Source organism: Sturnira hondurensis, unplaced genomic scaffold, assembly GCF_014824575.4.
Source record: "Sturnira hondurensis isolate 20B ecotype Veracruz unplaced genomic scaffold, ASM1482457v3 Scaffold0020489, whole genome shotgun sequence".
In the NCBI taxonomy this organism is placed as follows: Eukaryota; Metazoa; Chordata; class Mammalia; order Chiroptera; family Phyllostomidae; genus Sturnira; species Sturnira hondurensis.
Genome location: NW_028093120.1, coordinates 147,863 through 161,145, shown reverse-complemented (window position 1 = coordinate 161,145; position 13,283 = coordinate 147,863). Strand labels below are relative to the sequence as shown.

The 13,283-nt window shown below is 41.8% G+C and overlaps 1 pseudogene; it reads right to left on the bottom strand.

Annotated features, from left to right (window-relative positions):
* Positions 1–4,856: 4,856 nt before the first annotated feature.
* Positions 4,857–9,852, bottom strand: LOC118975710 (prefoldin subunit 3-like; annotated as a pseudogene).
* Between the last annotated feature and the right edge of the window lie 3,431 nt (positions 9,853–13,283).

Here is a 13,283-nt window from a genome sequence, read left to right as displayed (position 1 = left end):
ACAGACTCATAAATACAGAGTACAAACTAATGGTTTCCAGATGACAGTGGGGTTGGGAACTGTGAAAAAGGTGAAGAGATTAAGAACTATAAGTTGGTAGATAAAAAGCAGTCACAGGGTTGTAAAGTACAGCATAGGAAATACAGTCAACGATATTCTAATAACTATGTATGGTGCCTGATTTATTAAGGGAATCACTTTGTAAATTATATAATTTTCTAACTACAGTGTTGTACACCTGAAACTAATGTAAAGTAGTATTGAATATCAACTGTAATTTAAAAATAAAAAAAATAGATTTTGTTTGCTAGAACTAAAGCTTACTCTACGAGATTGGGAAGATACCCTCTCTTTGCTAGATTCTGTTTCGTACGTACCTGAGATGCATATCTCCTTTACCTGGCTTTAATGTTCCTCTGCACATTTGTGGCATAGCTCAATTAAGAGAAGGTAACGATGTTTCTTATGCCCCGACCTTCCTTTCCTTAGACCTATTTAAAGTACATGGTGTCTTTTTCCCTGCTTTACTGAGAACTTGCCTACATTTACAAGACACTCAGCCTGAGTTTTCTTCCAGTTCTGATTCTCATTACCCCACCCTCCCTGTCTCTCCACCCACCACTTCCCTTTCATCTTCACTTCCAGCTCCCTGACACAGCCATTTCCTTGTATTCTGCAGGGTCCCTTCTTAGCAAATGCAGCTGGTGCTGTGAAGGGACTGAGGAAAGGAGGAAAATGAAGGAGAGCGTTGTTTATTGAATTGCTATTCCATGCCAGGCTAAGGTATGTACATCTATGCTATCTTTATGTAATTCTCAGGACAACACTATAGAGTAAGCACTATTATTTTTTTTATAAGTAAGGCTTAAGCATAAGATCACACAGTAATAAATGGTAGAGCTGAGAATGAAATCTAATTCTATCAGAATCCAAACCTCTGCCTTTCCTCATCACTGTACTGTCTCCCTTAACCGAGGCATGTCCTGACGTAACAAAAAACGCCTCTGAACAGGGACCGTACAGAAATGGAGGGCCACGTGCAAGGCAGAATGTGAGCCGGGTGTAAAGTTGGTGATTGGCCCAGGCCGGGTAACCCAGGAGGGGGCTTTCTTTTGGAGAGAGACCTCTCAGAGGTCTGCAAGGATTCAGAGTAAACAATGAGTAGTAAACATGAGTGACCTGTTGACCAAGTACTTAAGGATATTGAAAATTCAGATGGCTTCCAGTTAGTTTAGATTAAACTTATAATAGACAGTAGACTGAGAATAGGCTTCCACTGGGATTCTCAGGATTGATTTAGTAAGTTTAATGTGTCAATGAACCAAAAATCTGTTTAATAGTGACTTCCCAAATCACTATTAAATATTTCCGTTTTTTGTTTTTTTCCCAAATCACATTTCATAGTTTTCTTCTGATCATAAAAAAAATGACAGGGAACCCCAAAATACTTAACAGCATAAAGAAAAATATATGTAATATATAATATGTACACATATATTTGTGAATATAGCTACTATGTTCCTTTACAATAAATTATTACGTGAACTTTTTGCATACTAAGTTGGTCATATTTAAAGATTTGGTAAAACTGATAAATTGCCTTGTTGTACAGCCAAAGGACGTGAGTTAAAAAATGACAGACCAGAAATACAAACAGCTAACAAGCCCTAAGACTTTATTAGTAACTAAATTAACTTAAATGACATACCATTTTAAACTGTCAAGATAGAATTCTCTCATTCTTTCGATATTGAGTGCCCACTATGTACCAGGCACTAAGCAAAGGCCAAAAAAACCAAAAACCAAAAACCCACAATAGACGTAACCTCACAGAACTTTTAGTCTAAAAGAAATATACCATTTATTGAACTGTTTGCTTGCCAGGATTGTACTAAGCCCTTCATAGACATTATTATATTTTAACTACCACAAAATCCTGTGTGGTAAGTATCTTTACTGAATTAGGAAGCAGATGCTCCGAAACTGACTAGCACGAGTCACATGGCTCTCCTGGCTGGGGACTGAGCCCGGCTGCGACTGACTCCTCAGATATCTCACCATTAGCTTCTGGGCGATGAGTTGTAAACCTCAAAAGTCATGGAAAGGAGCCTTTTGTAATGTAGTTCAAAAAGTNGAAATATACCATTTATTGAACTGTTTGTTTGCCAGGATTGTACTAAGCCCTTCATAGACATTATTATATTTTAACTACCACCATAATATTACCTAATATTATCTATTAGGTAATAGATACCTAATTCAGTATCTTTACTGAATTAGGAAGCAGATGCTCCGAAACTGACTAGCACGAGTCACATGGCTCTCCTGGCTGGGGACTGAGCCCGGCTGCGACTGACTCCTCAGATATCTCACCATTAGCTTCTGGGCGATGAGTTGTAAACCTCAAAAGTCATGGAAAGGAGCCTTTTGTAATGTAGTTCAAAAAGTCAAATAAATGACTGGTTTAGAGTGCAGTGAAGAGGTGCTTTCGTGTTGTGGGGGGCAGTATAGATAGATATATCCTTTTTGCAAGCAATCTGGCAAAATTACCATGAGTCCTAAAACATTTTCATCTCATTTACCCGGAATTCTGTTTTTAGACTCTGTCCTAGGGAGAGAATTAGAAATGTGTTCGAAGATTTCTCTACGACTGAATGAATATTTGGTTAAAAAATAGAGTATATGTAATATACTGTATATCACATACATGATGTACTCCATATTACTATCAAGTTAAATGATACAATTATACAGTGTCTGAAATTTGCTTCAAAATAACCCAGGCCAGGGGAGCGAAAATGGATTGGAGCTGGAGGATGGGTACATGTGAGTTTATTATACTATATTTCTATGTAGAACTCTAAAAATATTTATGTCAAAATATGATTTTATCAAGCATTTATTGCAGTAAAGAATATGCTGTGCTGTGGTACTGCATGAGACAAAAATCTGCAGCCACCAAGCTGAAACTTTTAGTAAAAGTTTCATGGGAACTTTGGAGAAAAATTTAGTAACACAGACAAATGCTCTGAGAACAATGTAAGCAGGCCACAAAACTGATAACAGCTCATTTAAATTATGTGAAAAGATTTAAAGGAAACACACCAGAATCTTAATAGCAGGATTGTAAGGATTTTTATTATTTTGATCTTTTGTGTTATTTTACAAATACCATTTATACTTAGGGAAAAAAGTGGCTTACAGCCCATCTTTACCTATAACAGGTCCCTTATTATAGTTCTGTCAGAGGTGGGTCACTGTTCTGATCAGCCGACTGAGCTGATGTAACCTGGATGACAATTTTTTATTGTTTACCAGGAGACTATTGGCAGAGAGGAAGTGGAACTGCTGGCTTCATAAATTTATACCCTATCCTCTTACTGCAGGAGGCAGCCAGGTGCGTTTATCAGAGATACTTCCATTGCCAAGGAGGGATGAGAAATTAGTAGCTCTGTGTTAGTTCTGAGTGCTTTGGAATTTTTTTCTTAAAAAGACTTTAGTAATTAAGTTTACATGCATTAAATACTTAGTCAGAGCCTGCTCTGTGCCAGGTACCATGCTAGGCTTGATTTAACAGATGAAAAGAGCAGACCGCCTGCACTCCAGGGAGCTCCATCTGATGGGAGAGGTGGATGTCAGTCGTGGTTGGGTGGTGTGGGATGGGAAGGCCGTGGTGCAGGTCAGCTCAGGAGGAACCGTCAGGCCCAGGCAGGGGTCCACAGCCTTGCCAGAAGTTACTTGCTGCTGAGATCTTTTATTTAGCTATTAAATTTGTAGGTATACTATAAATGGTACAGTCATTTTTCTCACACGGTTAGATTTTATTACTTTGCCCCTAATTTCAGGTTTTTATGATATCCTTAATGGTATTTTTTCCGTTTTAACTTCACCATTTTAATATCATGAAATGCAAGTACAAAACATTGTGTAACTATACTTTTTACTACACGGAGATGTAATAATACATTTGTGTTATTATCAAACTCTGTCACCCACTAGTATCCACTGTATCGATAGCTTTCCATGGGGGTTTTTCACTATTCCCATGAGGTTTTATTGTGAATAAAAATGCTCACAAGTATTTTCAACCATTGCAGATGTACATGTATTTTAATGTTTCTCTTCAGCTGCTTTAGAGAACTACTAAGAAATACAAATTCACCTTAGTCAAGAATTTTGAGTAATTTTCTCATTTCCTGTTGGCTGAAATCTCCTTTATGCTGGCATTGTAAAGGCACTCTGCACTTACAGCTGGTAAGGAGCGTATTGTCTCAATAACTCTCTTAAGATTTGGAAAGGCAGATGACTATTTCTTGGAAAGTACAGAATATTATAATGAATAGTTACTGGCTATGCAGTAATTCATGAAACTCCATTTACCTGAGACAAATAACTGTAACAGAAGACCATAAAGCCCCACATGTATTAAAGAAAACAAGTTTGCACATATTGAACTGACTTTACTCTAAACTGGCTTAACCACATGAAGTGAGAGGAGAGTAATATCAACCAATACAAAAAAAGCAAACTGCTAAAGTGTTCAGAGTTCACCCTTCATAGCGCATGTCAGTCTTCAGCTGTTTCAGCTAAGACTTTTGTTCTGACAAACAAAGAAATGTCGAAAGCAGCACTTACTTTGTTGGAAATGAGAAAAAAAATACTGCTAATTCTGTGAAGTATTTGAAACTAATTTTGTTTTTATAAATAAATTAAAAGGTATGTATCTTTTTAAAATGCTTTAATTATCATTCTTACTGTTAAAAATTATTAAAAGTTATATCAACCTTTAAGCATAAACTTTGGAGTATTTAAAAGAACATGACTGGAAAACAGAACCGCATTTTTACTTGCCTGTATTATGCTTTGTTATTGGTAGAATCATCTTTGTTTCTTCTCTCTATGTCCCAACTATAAACCTGGCCATAATGACTTTGGTGGTAGTAAAATGATCGCCCCAAAAGTCAAGGTCTTCCTCAAGAGAATCAAGGTTCTTTGTGGCAGTTGATAAATTCTTTTCCAACAACGCCCAAGCTTCATCGATATTCTATTCAAGCACTGCATTAGCGCCCAACCACAGACACACTTTATCGGTAGGAGGAGCTGAAGCTTTGCAATACAGGCTGCCTGCCATTAAGAATCTGGACTCCAGTGAATTGGCGGACTCGTCTTCCACATGTATTTTAGAATTTCTAAAGTCAGCCTAATTTTATGAATCCGACCTTTTAGCCTCCTTTTCTTTGGAGTAAGGTTGAATTCCATAAATTTATACTCTGGTACTGCTCCTGCAGCTTCTTTAGTACTGTATCCACAGTCTCATTCCCAGGCCTACAGCCTGTAGCATTAAGGAACTCACATCTTCTACAAATGTGGCCTCAGGAATCCCTAGAAGGAGCCACTGCGGTCTCTGCAGCCATTTCTGAGCCACAACCATCTTCGTGGCTGCCATCTTGGAGAAGCCAGCGTGTGACTCCTTAGTGATATATATTTTTTTAATAGTCTGGTTGGTCAAGATCTGACTTTTACCTTTGGATCCTACTTGTTACCTCATTGTGCAGTTTTTCCCTCAGAGAGGTATGATCACCATATTTCAAACACCACAGACTTCCTCTGTTCCACTGCCTGCAAACTGAAATCCCAACTGTAATTGCTAGAATTTGTCTTTATCAGAGCATGAACTTTATAACATAGAAGCACCATAAAATTAACATGAGAATAGGCAGCTTGTCTTTTTTGGTGCTCAAAACTAATGGCCTCAAGTAGTAATTAAAAAAAAAACATATTAAAGCATTTTTCAAAACAGTAAAAGATTGCTGATAGCTATTGCTTACATCCTGTGCAAATGGGTTGCAGATCCAGTGATGCTTTCTAGAAATAATTTTTAACAAAATTTCCACTTACCATTGTTAAAAAAAACATTAATGGTTCCTGCTTCAATAAGATGCAGTATGAATCAAGTAGCTTAAATATCATGCTTAATTATCTTTTTCTGAGGAACTGATTTGAAACAAGGCACACAGCAGAAACAAAGGAGAAGAAAAATAGCTCAATAGCAATTAAGAATATAGAATTAGAACTGTTGCTAAGAATTACGACTCAACCTATAGGATTTCAGAAAATCTCCTTGAAACACTAATTTTATGGTTCTCCCCATCAGAGGATCTATATCATCTTCTCTTTGTCCCCTGAGAGAACTCATGAAAAAATTCTCATTTTAAGCGTTTAATGAGGAACAGAGTCAGAAACTACAATTTTCACAGAAGATGGGTTTTACATGGAATTTAGAAGATGGAAGTTTATATAATTTTAAATGATTAAAATTTAGATAGATCTCAGAATCCTACTAGAGAGAAAAAGGAGTATTCTGAATTAGACTTACATCCCAGGTTGTCTGAATCCAGGTGCACGGTCTCTGCCCCGATATTGCCGTCTCCCCTGTATGACGACTCTGTGAGGCTCTGGGCAGTAACAGGAGGTGTAAGAGCATTCCTGGCCTGGAAGAGCTGACAGTTTAGTGGGCAACACTAAAGATAAGTCGCAAATACTGTACAACTTTGAACACCAGAGAACCATCACATGTTACAGAAGCACTTTTAGATGAGTAGATTCGGGGACACTGACCTCACTACCTCACGTAGTGGGGCTCAGTCAAGGGGCTGAGAAGTCCTCACAACGCTTGAACTGGGTCCTAAAGAATGAAGGAGAGACTTCGCCAAGATGGAGGCATAGGTGGAAACACTGTGCCTTCTCCCACAACCAAGTTTGAATACAACAAAGATTTGGAGAACAAAGACAGAGAACAGGCAATTGAATTATACAGAAGTCCAACAACAACTAACTGTTCAACCAGGACGGTAAGAGGGGCGGAGCCAGCAGTGGAGCAGGGTCAGGCAGAAAAGATCCCCAGACCTAGGCACGCAAGTAGCCTGGACCTAGTCAGGGTGTGGGGCAGACTGACTGTGGTTGCACATTCATGCACAGTGAGACGGACCACACAGGCCCCAGGGGGCGAACCCAGTGGTGGAGGGCTGACCACGGTGGCACACTTGCGTGCAGTGGGACGAAATGCGCGGGCCCAGGTGACGGTGGCAGCTGCAGCACCGGCCACCTGTGGGGGCTGCGGCAGGAGGTGGCAGACGGGACGCCATTGTTCCTCTTTGACCCCGCCCCCACATACAGCCTCACAACCCAGCGACTTAGTTGCCCTGCTCTGGTGAACACCTAGGGCTCTGCTCCTGATACGTAACAGGCACGAACAGCCCAAAAGATGGCGCAAGAAGAACTCAAAGTCCCAGAGCCCATAACTCTAAGTGACCGAGAGATTGCCAGCCTCTCAGAAGCACAATTCAAGACACTGTTTATCAGGATGCTCACAGAACTGGTAGATTATAGTCACAAATTAGAGGAACATATGAAGGCTAAACTAATTGAAATGAAGGGAGATGTCCAGGAAACCAATAGTGATGGAAAGGAAACTGGGACTCAAATCAATGGAATGGACCAGAAGGAAGAACNACTGTGGTTGCACATTCGTGCACAGTGAGACAGACCACGCAGGCCCCAGGGGGCGAACCTAGTGGTGGAGGGCTGACCACGGTGGCACACTTGCGTGCAGTGGGACAAAATGCACGGGCCCAGGTGACGGTGGCAGCTGCAGCACCGGCCACCTGTGGGGGCCGCGGCAGGAGGCGGCAGACAGGATGCCATTGTTCCTCTTTGACCCCGCCCCCACATACAGTCTCACAACCCAGCAACTGAGTTGCCCTGCTCTGGTGAACACCTAGGTCTCTGCTCCTGCTATGGAACAGGCACGAACAGCCCAAAAGATGGCGCAAGACGAACTCAAAGCCCCAGAGCCCATAACTCTAAGTGACCGAGAGATTGCCAGCCTCTCAGAAGCACAATTCAAGACACTGTTTATCAGGATGCTCACAGAACTGGTGGATTATAGTCACAAATTAGAGGAACATATGAAGGCTAAACTAATTGAAATGAAGGGAGATGTCCAGGAAACCAATAGTGATGGAAAGGAAACTGGGACTCAAATCAATGGAATGGACCAGAAGGAAGAACGAAACATACAACCAGAAAGGAATGAAGAAATGAGAATTCAAAAAAATGAGGAGAGGCTTAGGAACCTCCAGGACATCTTTAAACGTTCCAACATCTGGATTATAGGGGTACCAGAAGGGGGAAAGAAACAGCCATGAGTGGAAAACTTATTTGAACAAATAATAAAGGAGAACTTCCCCAGTGTGGCAAAGGAAATAGACTTCCAGGAAATCCAGGAAGCTAAGAGAGTCCCAAAGAAGCTGGACCCAAGAAGGAACACACCAAGGCACATCATCATTACATTAGCCAAGATTCAAATGAAGGACAGAATCCTGGAAGCAGCAAGAGATAAGGGGACAGTCACTTACAAAGGAGTACCCATCAGGCAGTCAGCGGATTTCTCAAAAGAGACCTTACAGGCAAGAAGGGGCTGGAAACAAGTATTCCAAGTGAAATCCAAAGACCTACATCCAAGATTGCTTTATCCAGCAAAACTTTCATTTAGAATGGAAGGACAGATAAAGTGCTCCTCAGATAAGGTCAAGTTCAAGGAGTTCATCATCACCAAGCCCTTATTATATGAAATGCTAAAGGGACTTATCTAAGAAAAAGAAGATGAAAAACATGAACAGTGAAAGGACAGCAAACTCACAGTTATTAACAACCACGCCTAAAACAAAAGCAAACCAAGAGAACAGCTAGATCAGGAGTGGAACCATAGAAATGAAGAACACATGGAAGGTTAGCAACAGGAGAGAGGGAGGAGGAGAAGGAGGAGGAAGGTACAGAAAATAGCATAGATGGTAGGTAGAAAATAGATAGGGGGGAGGGCAAGAATATTAGGGGAAATATAGAATCTAAACTTGAGACACATTATAAACTAAGGGGGGGAGAATGGTGGGGGAGGGGTGTGCAGGGTGGAGGGGAATGAAGGGGGGGAATAGAACAACTGTAGTGGTATAATCAATAAAATATATTTAAAAAGAAAAAAAGAATGAAGGAGAGTTTTTCTGGCCCTGGGGGTGGGGGAAAGGATGGTTCAAGACAGTTCTAGAGCATCTTCAAATACATCATGATGTTGGTGGGCTGTGGGAGGACCCCAAGATTTTAACCATGGTGAACAAGAGAAGAAAAAAAAGGAGCAAGTATAAGAAAGTGAGGAAGAGTAGGGTATAATGAGTTTAGTTTGGAGCTTCCTGAATTTTAAGTGTGGGGATATTCCAGGTGAAAATATCCATTCAACAGTTGGATATATAATATTGATCTGGAGCTTTCAACAAAAGTAAGTAGAGATACAGACCTTGGAGTCATTCATTGGTGAGTGATGGTTCAACCAGTGGAGGTGGCTGAGCTCATCCGGGGGGACATTTAATTTAAGAGGAGCAGATAATGGAGAACAGCATCCCAGAGCACCAACACCTAATTCACAGTTCTGTGGTACAACTAATGCTTCCATTTACCCATATTACGTGTTAAGTGGGCTGTTGATGCCTTGGTCCAAGAGCCATACCTCCATTTATAAAACTTGCTATGTAAAATGCAGAGTAAGTTCAGGCAAATTACAAAAAACTCTGAAGCCACAAATGGTAAGATGGAGTTTGGGCATACTTCCTTTCGCTTATCCTAACTATATCTTTTTTACCTAATGGCTCCAGTATACTGACATTTGGAAACCAGTGCCTAGCATAACCTGCCCATACACTTTGTGTTTTTATTGCAGTTGGGAATATCTTCAGCCATGCTTTATGGCTCAGGGCTACTTGGTTCATTTGTAAGTTCAGTATGATGACTTACTTTTGCCATTAACACAAACTCTGAGTGACTGTTGAGTGCCTGGCATGCTGCTAATTGCTCCTTTTTGTCCTCTGTCTGCCACTGTGATTGACACCAGAGAAGAATGGCGGTGGATGCTGAGGTTTTAATTTCTCAGGAAACAATATTGGTGTCAAATTAGCAATTGCTTGTGGTGCCTGGAATGTTGATATGGTGAAGCTGTCAGAAACACCTCTTTCTAAGGCCTCTGTGTGATATTATTCTTCTACAATTCTTCTTCTAGTTTTCATTATAATATTTGTGAAGTGATTTATTATTTTTCTTTTTTCAAGTTCATTTGAAAGAGTTAAACACTACTCTCTATATTCTCTGGTATGTTCAATACGTGTGACTATTATCAAAGACAGAAATATGCATAGTTACTATTTGGCACACACTGACTCCACACAGTGTCCTTGGTTTTATTCAGAAGGCACAAAAGAAGGAGCTGTTTCATTCTGTGAGAGCGGCTTTGTGCCTTCCCCAATCTCCTTAGTAACAGCAATGGTAATGTTGCAAGACCAATGAAGCCTCCGAGGAAGAAACTTGTTTTAGTAACAGTCTTTGTGTGGGGTTGATGGTGGCGGTGGGGAATGTTCTTGTTTCATTAATTACTGGGTTGTCCTAGCAGTTCAGGTTATGTTGGGGACGGTGAGCTGGGCTGGAAACGCATGAGGACTAGGTTGAGCAGAGAGCAGATGAATGCTTGGGAAAGAGGAAGAAGAAGTGATTGTAGACTTTGGTCATTCTCAGTATGTTCTAACTAACTATTCTGCACTGCAGTTCAACTTCCTACTGCCAGCACCAGTATTTATGTGCTTGAGTGCCTTCTCTTTTTTCTGGAGCCCATTTAAGCTACCTCCATACTAACCTAGGAGTGTAGGAGAATTTATCATACCTGGGGGTGAGCGGGGCAGCCTTCTGTGATTGACAGGAGTTGGTGTGTAGCTCTCTCAGCTCCCTCACTTGGCTTGGATAGCTGATGTGTATACTTTACACTGGTGTTCCCAGCAGGGTTAAGCTCCAGTCACCCACAGTGGCAGTTGGCATGACAGAACACTTCCCTTCTTTGTTCACTCAGTTCTCCTTCCCTCCCTTGTCTCACTTTTCCAATCTCCTACTAGGACTTGCCTTCCCCTCCAAATAAACCCTTGTACTAGAATCTTTGTCTCAGGGTTTGCTTGCGCAGAAAGCCAGGAACTAGAATATGGTACCTTTTCTTTCAGAGGAAGTTTCTGGCACCTGGCCCTCACACCTGCAAGATGGGAACCTACAATGATTAGGCAAGGAATCGAAGCTAAATCATTATTTAAGTGGTCCACAGTATGCTTACTTACCTTGGATTTTTTTTTCTCTGTGCTTGATGCTGACCAGCCCTCTTCTGCCAATACATTCTTTCTGACACGGGGCACAATTCAAGCCACGAGGATTCTGTTTTCTAAATTACTGTTACATTCTAGCCTTGCCTTCCCCAGATGTTGCTAAGCCATCTTGATGAACCATCCAATCTACCCAAGCTCTTGAATTACGTGTTTGAAGCATTTCTTGGTTTACTGCCTATAGATAAATACCTATTATTTCATCTGCCTGGCACCCCATCCCTTCTCCCAGGTTCAGTCACATAATCCCCTTTCCTAACCACATAATTCCGTGGCACCTGCCAGGTCCACCAGCAGAAGTGGAGGACTTCTGCTTGCCATCCTCTTCCCTCAAACCTAGGTGGTTAAAGAGTGAATGTGAAGTGAAGAATGAGACAAGGGTGGACTTCTTTGAACTTGCTGATAAAATAAAGATAGGCTCAAACCTCTAGGAGGGGTTGAGGTCAAAGTTAGATCTTTCATAGTTTTCGTGTTTGACTTCAGACTGAACTTAGCAATCACCATGACCCCTTCCTTCGATCTCTGTCCACCTTGCTCCTCCCCTTCCTAGCAACTTGATTTAGGTCTCACCCACTCCCCTGGGTTACTCAGGCTTCCAGCTTCCTGCCTCAGCCCTGCTCTGTCCTCCTTTAAGTTGCTGCAGTGTTCTTTCTAAAATGCAAATCTATCTTGTCAGTCTCTATTTACAGCCCTTCTGTGAATTGCCATTGCCCTCTGCAAATCATTCAGATTCTTGTGGAGCCCTCCTTGTTCAAGCCCCCACCTCCCTCTCTGGGCCTCTCTCCATTCATCTCCTTGCAGGACACGCTATCTTCATTATCCTCCCACAGTTGGTGAATGTGTCATCCTCACAGTCACCCCGTGTCTTTGCAGGTACCACGATTCCTTCCTGACAGGGTACTCCATCTTCCTCCCTCTGCCGCCTCCTCCATGACTTAACAATCTCTTGCTGGTCACTTCCTCTAGAAAGACTTTCCTGACTCCCTCATACATGGATAAGTACACCTTGTATTTTACTGTAGTAACACTTAATCAAACCATTTTCTAATGACTCAGGAATAGGACAGCTTGACCTGTGTCCCTGCAGTTTGAGGGGGTACAAAAGCTGATGTCTAACTTTCTGGAAAAGTTGCAAAGTGAGAGATGGGTGGGCTTCCCCTTATGGCCCAGTGGGAAAAGAGGACTTTGGTGGGAGGGGACTGTACTTGGGTTTAGGTGGGACAAAGGTGCAGGCTTTCCCCTGGGCCAGGTGGACACACAGGCTTGAATCCTTTGATGGAGTCCACGCCCAATGGCACCGCTCAGTTGGGTAAAATGACAATAGGAAGAGTCTACCAGGGGTGTTTATAAATAGTTAACCAACAACTGTACTGTAGTACCAGAGTGCAAAGGTAGTGTGGTGGGGGATCCATACAGGGGTCTCTGAAAACCCCACATATACTGGCCTTCACCAGGGCCAGTAAAGTTGCATAACTTTCCAGGATTTTACAGGTAGGAAGTGACAAAGCTGGGTTTGACCCTGATGCCACAGGATCAGGTAGGAGAGTGGTGGGACAGAGACCTCACACTGGGAGTGAAGACAGATAAGACATCAAGATTTCCTGGAAAAGTAGATGGGGAACAACAACAAAAAACCCCACATGGGTGATATCCCTGACTACATCTTCAAAAACTTCTATGGCAGAAAACTTACCATTAGTGAAGAAGTGGGCACATGGCCACCTTTCTCTTTGGATTCTTTGAACCTGTCCAAAGAGTTTCCTGCTTTGTAGAGTTTCCTTGAAAAACAGCTTCCCACATTAAGTCTGTGTGGAAGGAAACAAAGCTTAAGCTCCTCCGCACAGCTGAAGTCTGGTCACTGAAGTGTCTTGGAGGAAGAATGAACCCAGAGCCGCCAGGACTCAGGGATCCACCTCAGCACGGGAATCGTGCCGGGGCTAAAGCTCAGACGCAAACCAGTGGAGTTTATCCTTGTCTCTGAACAGGATGCCCCGTGGTGGGCAGACAGGATCTTTGCCCTGTGCCCCTTACCATCCCAACTTC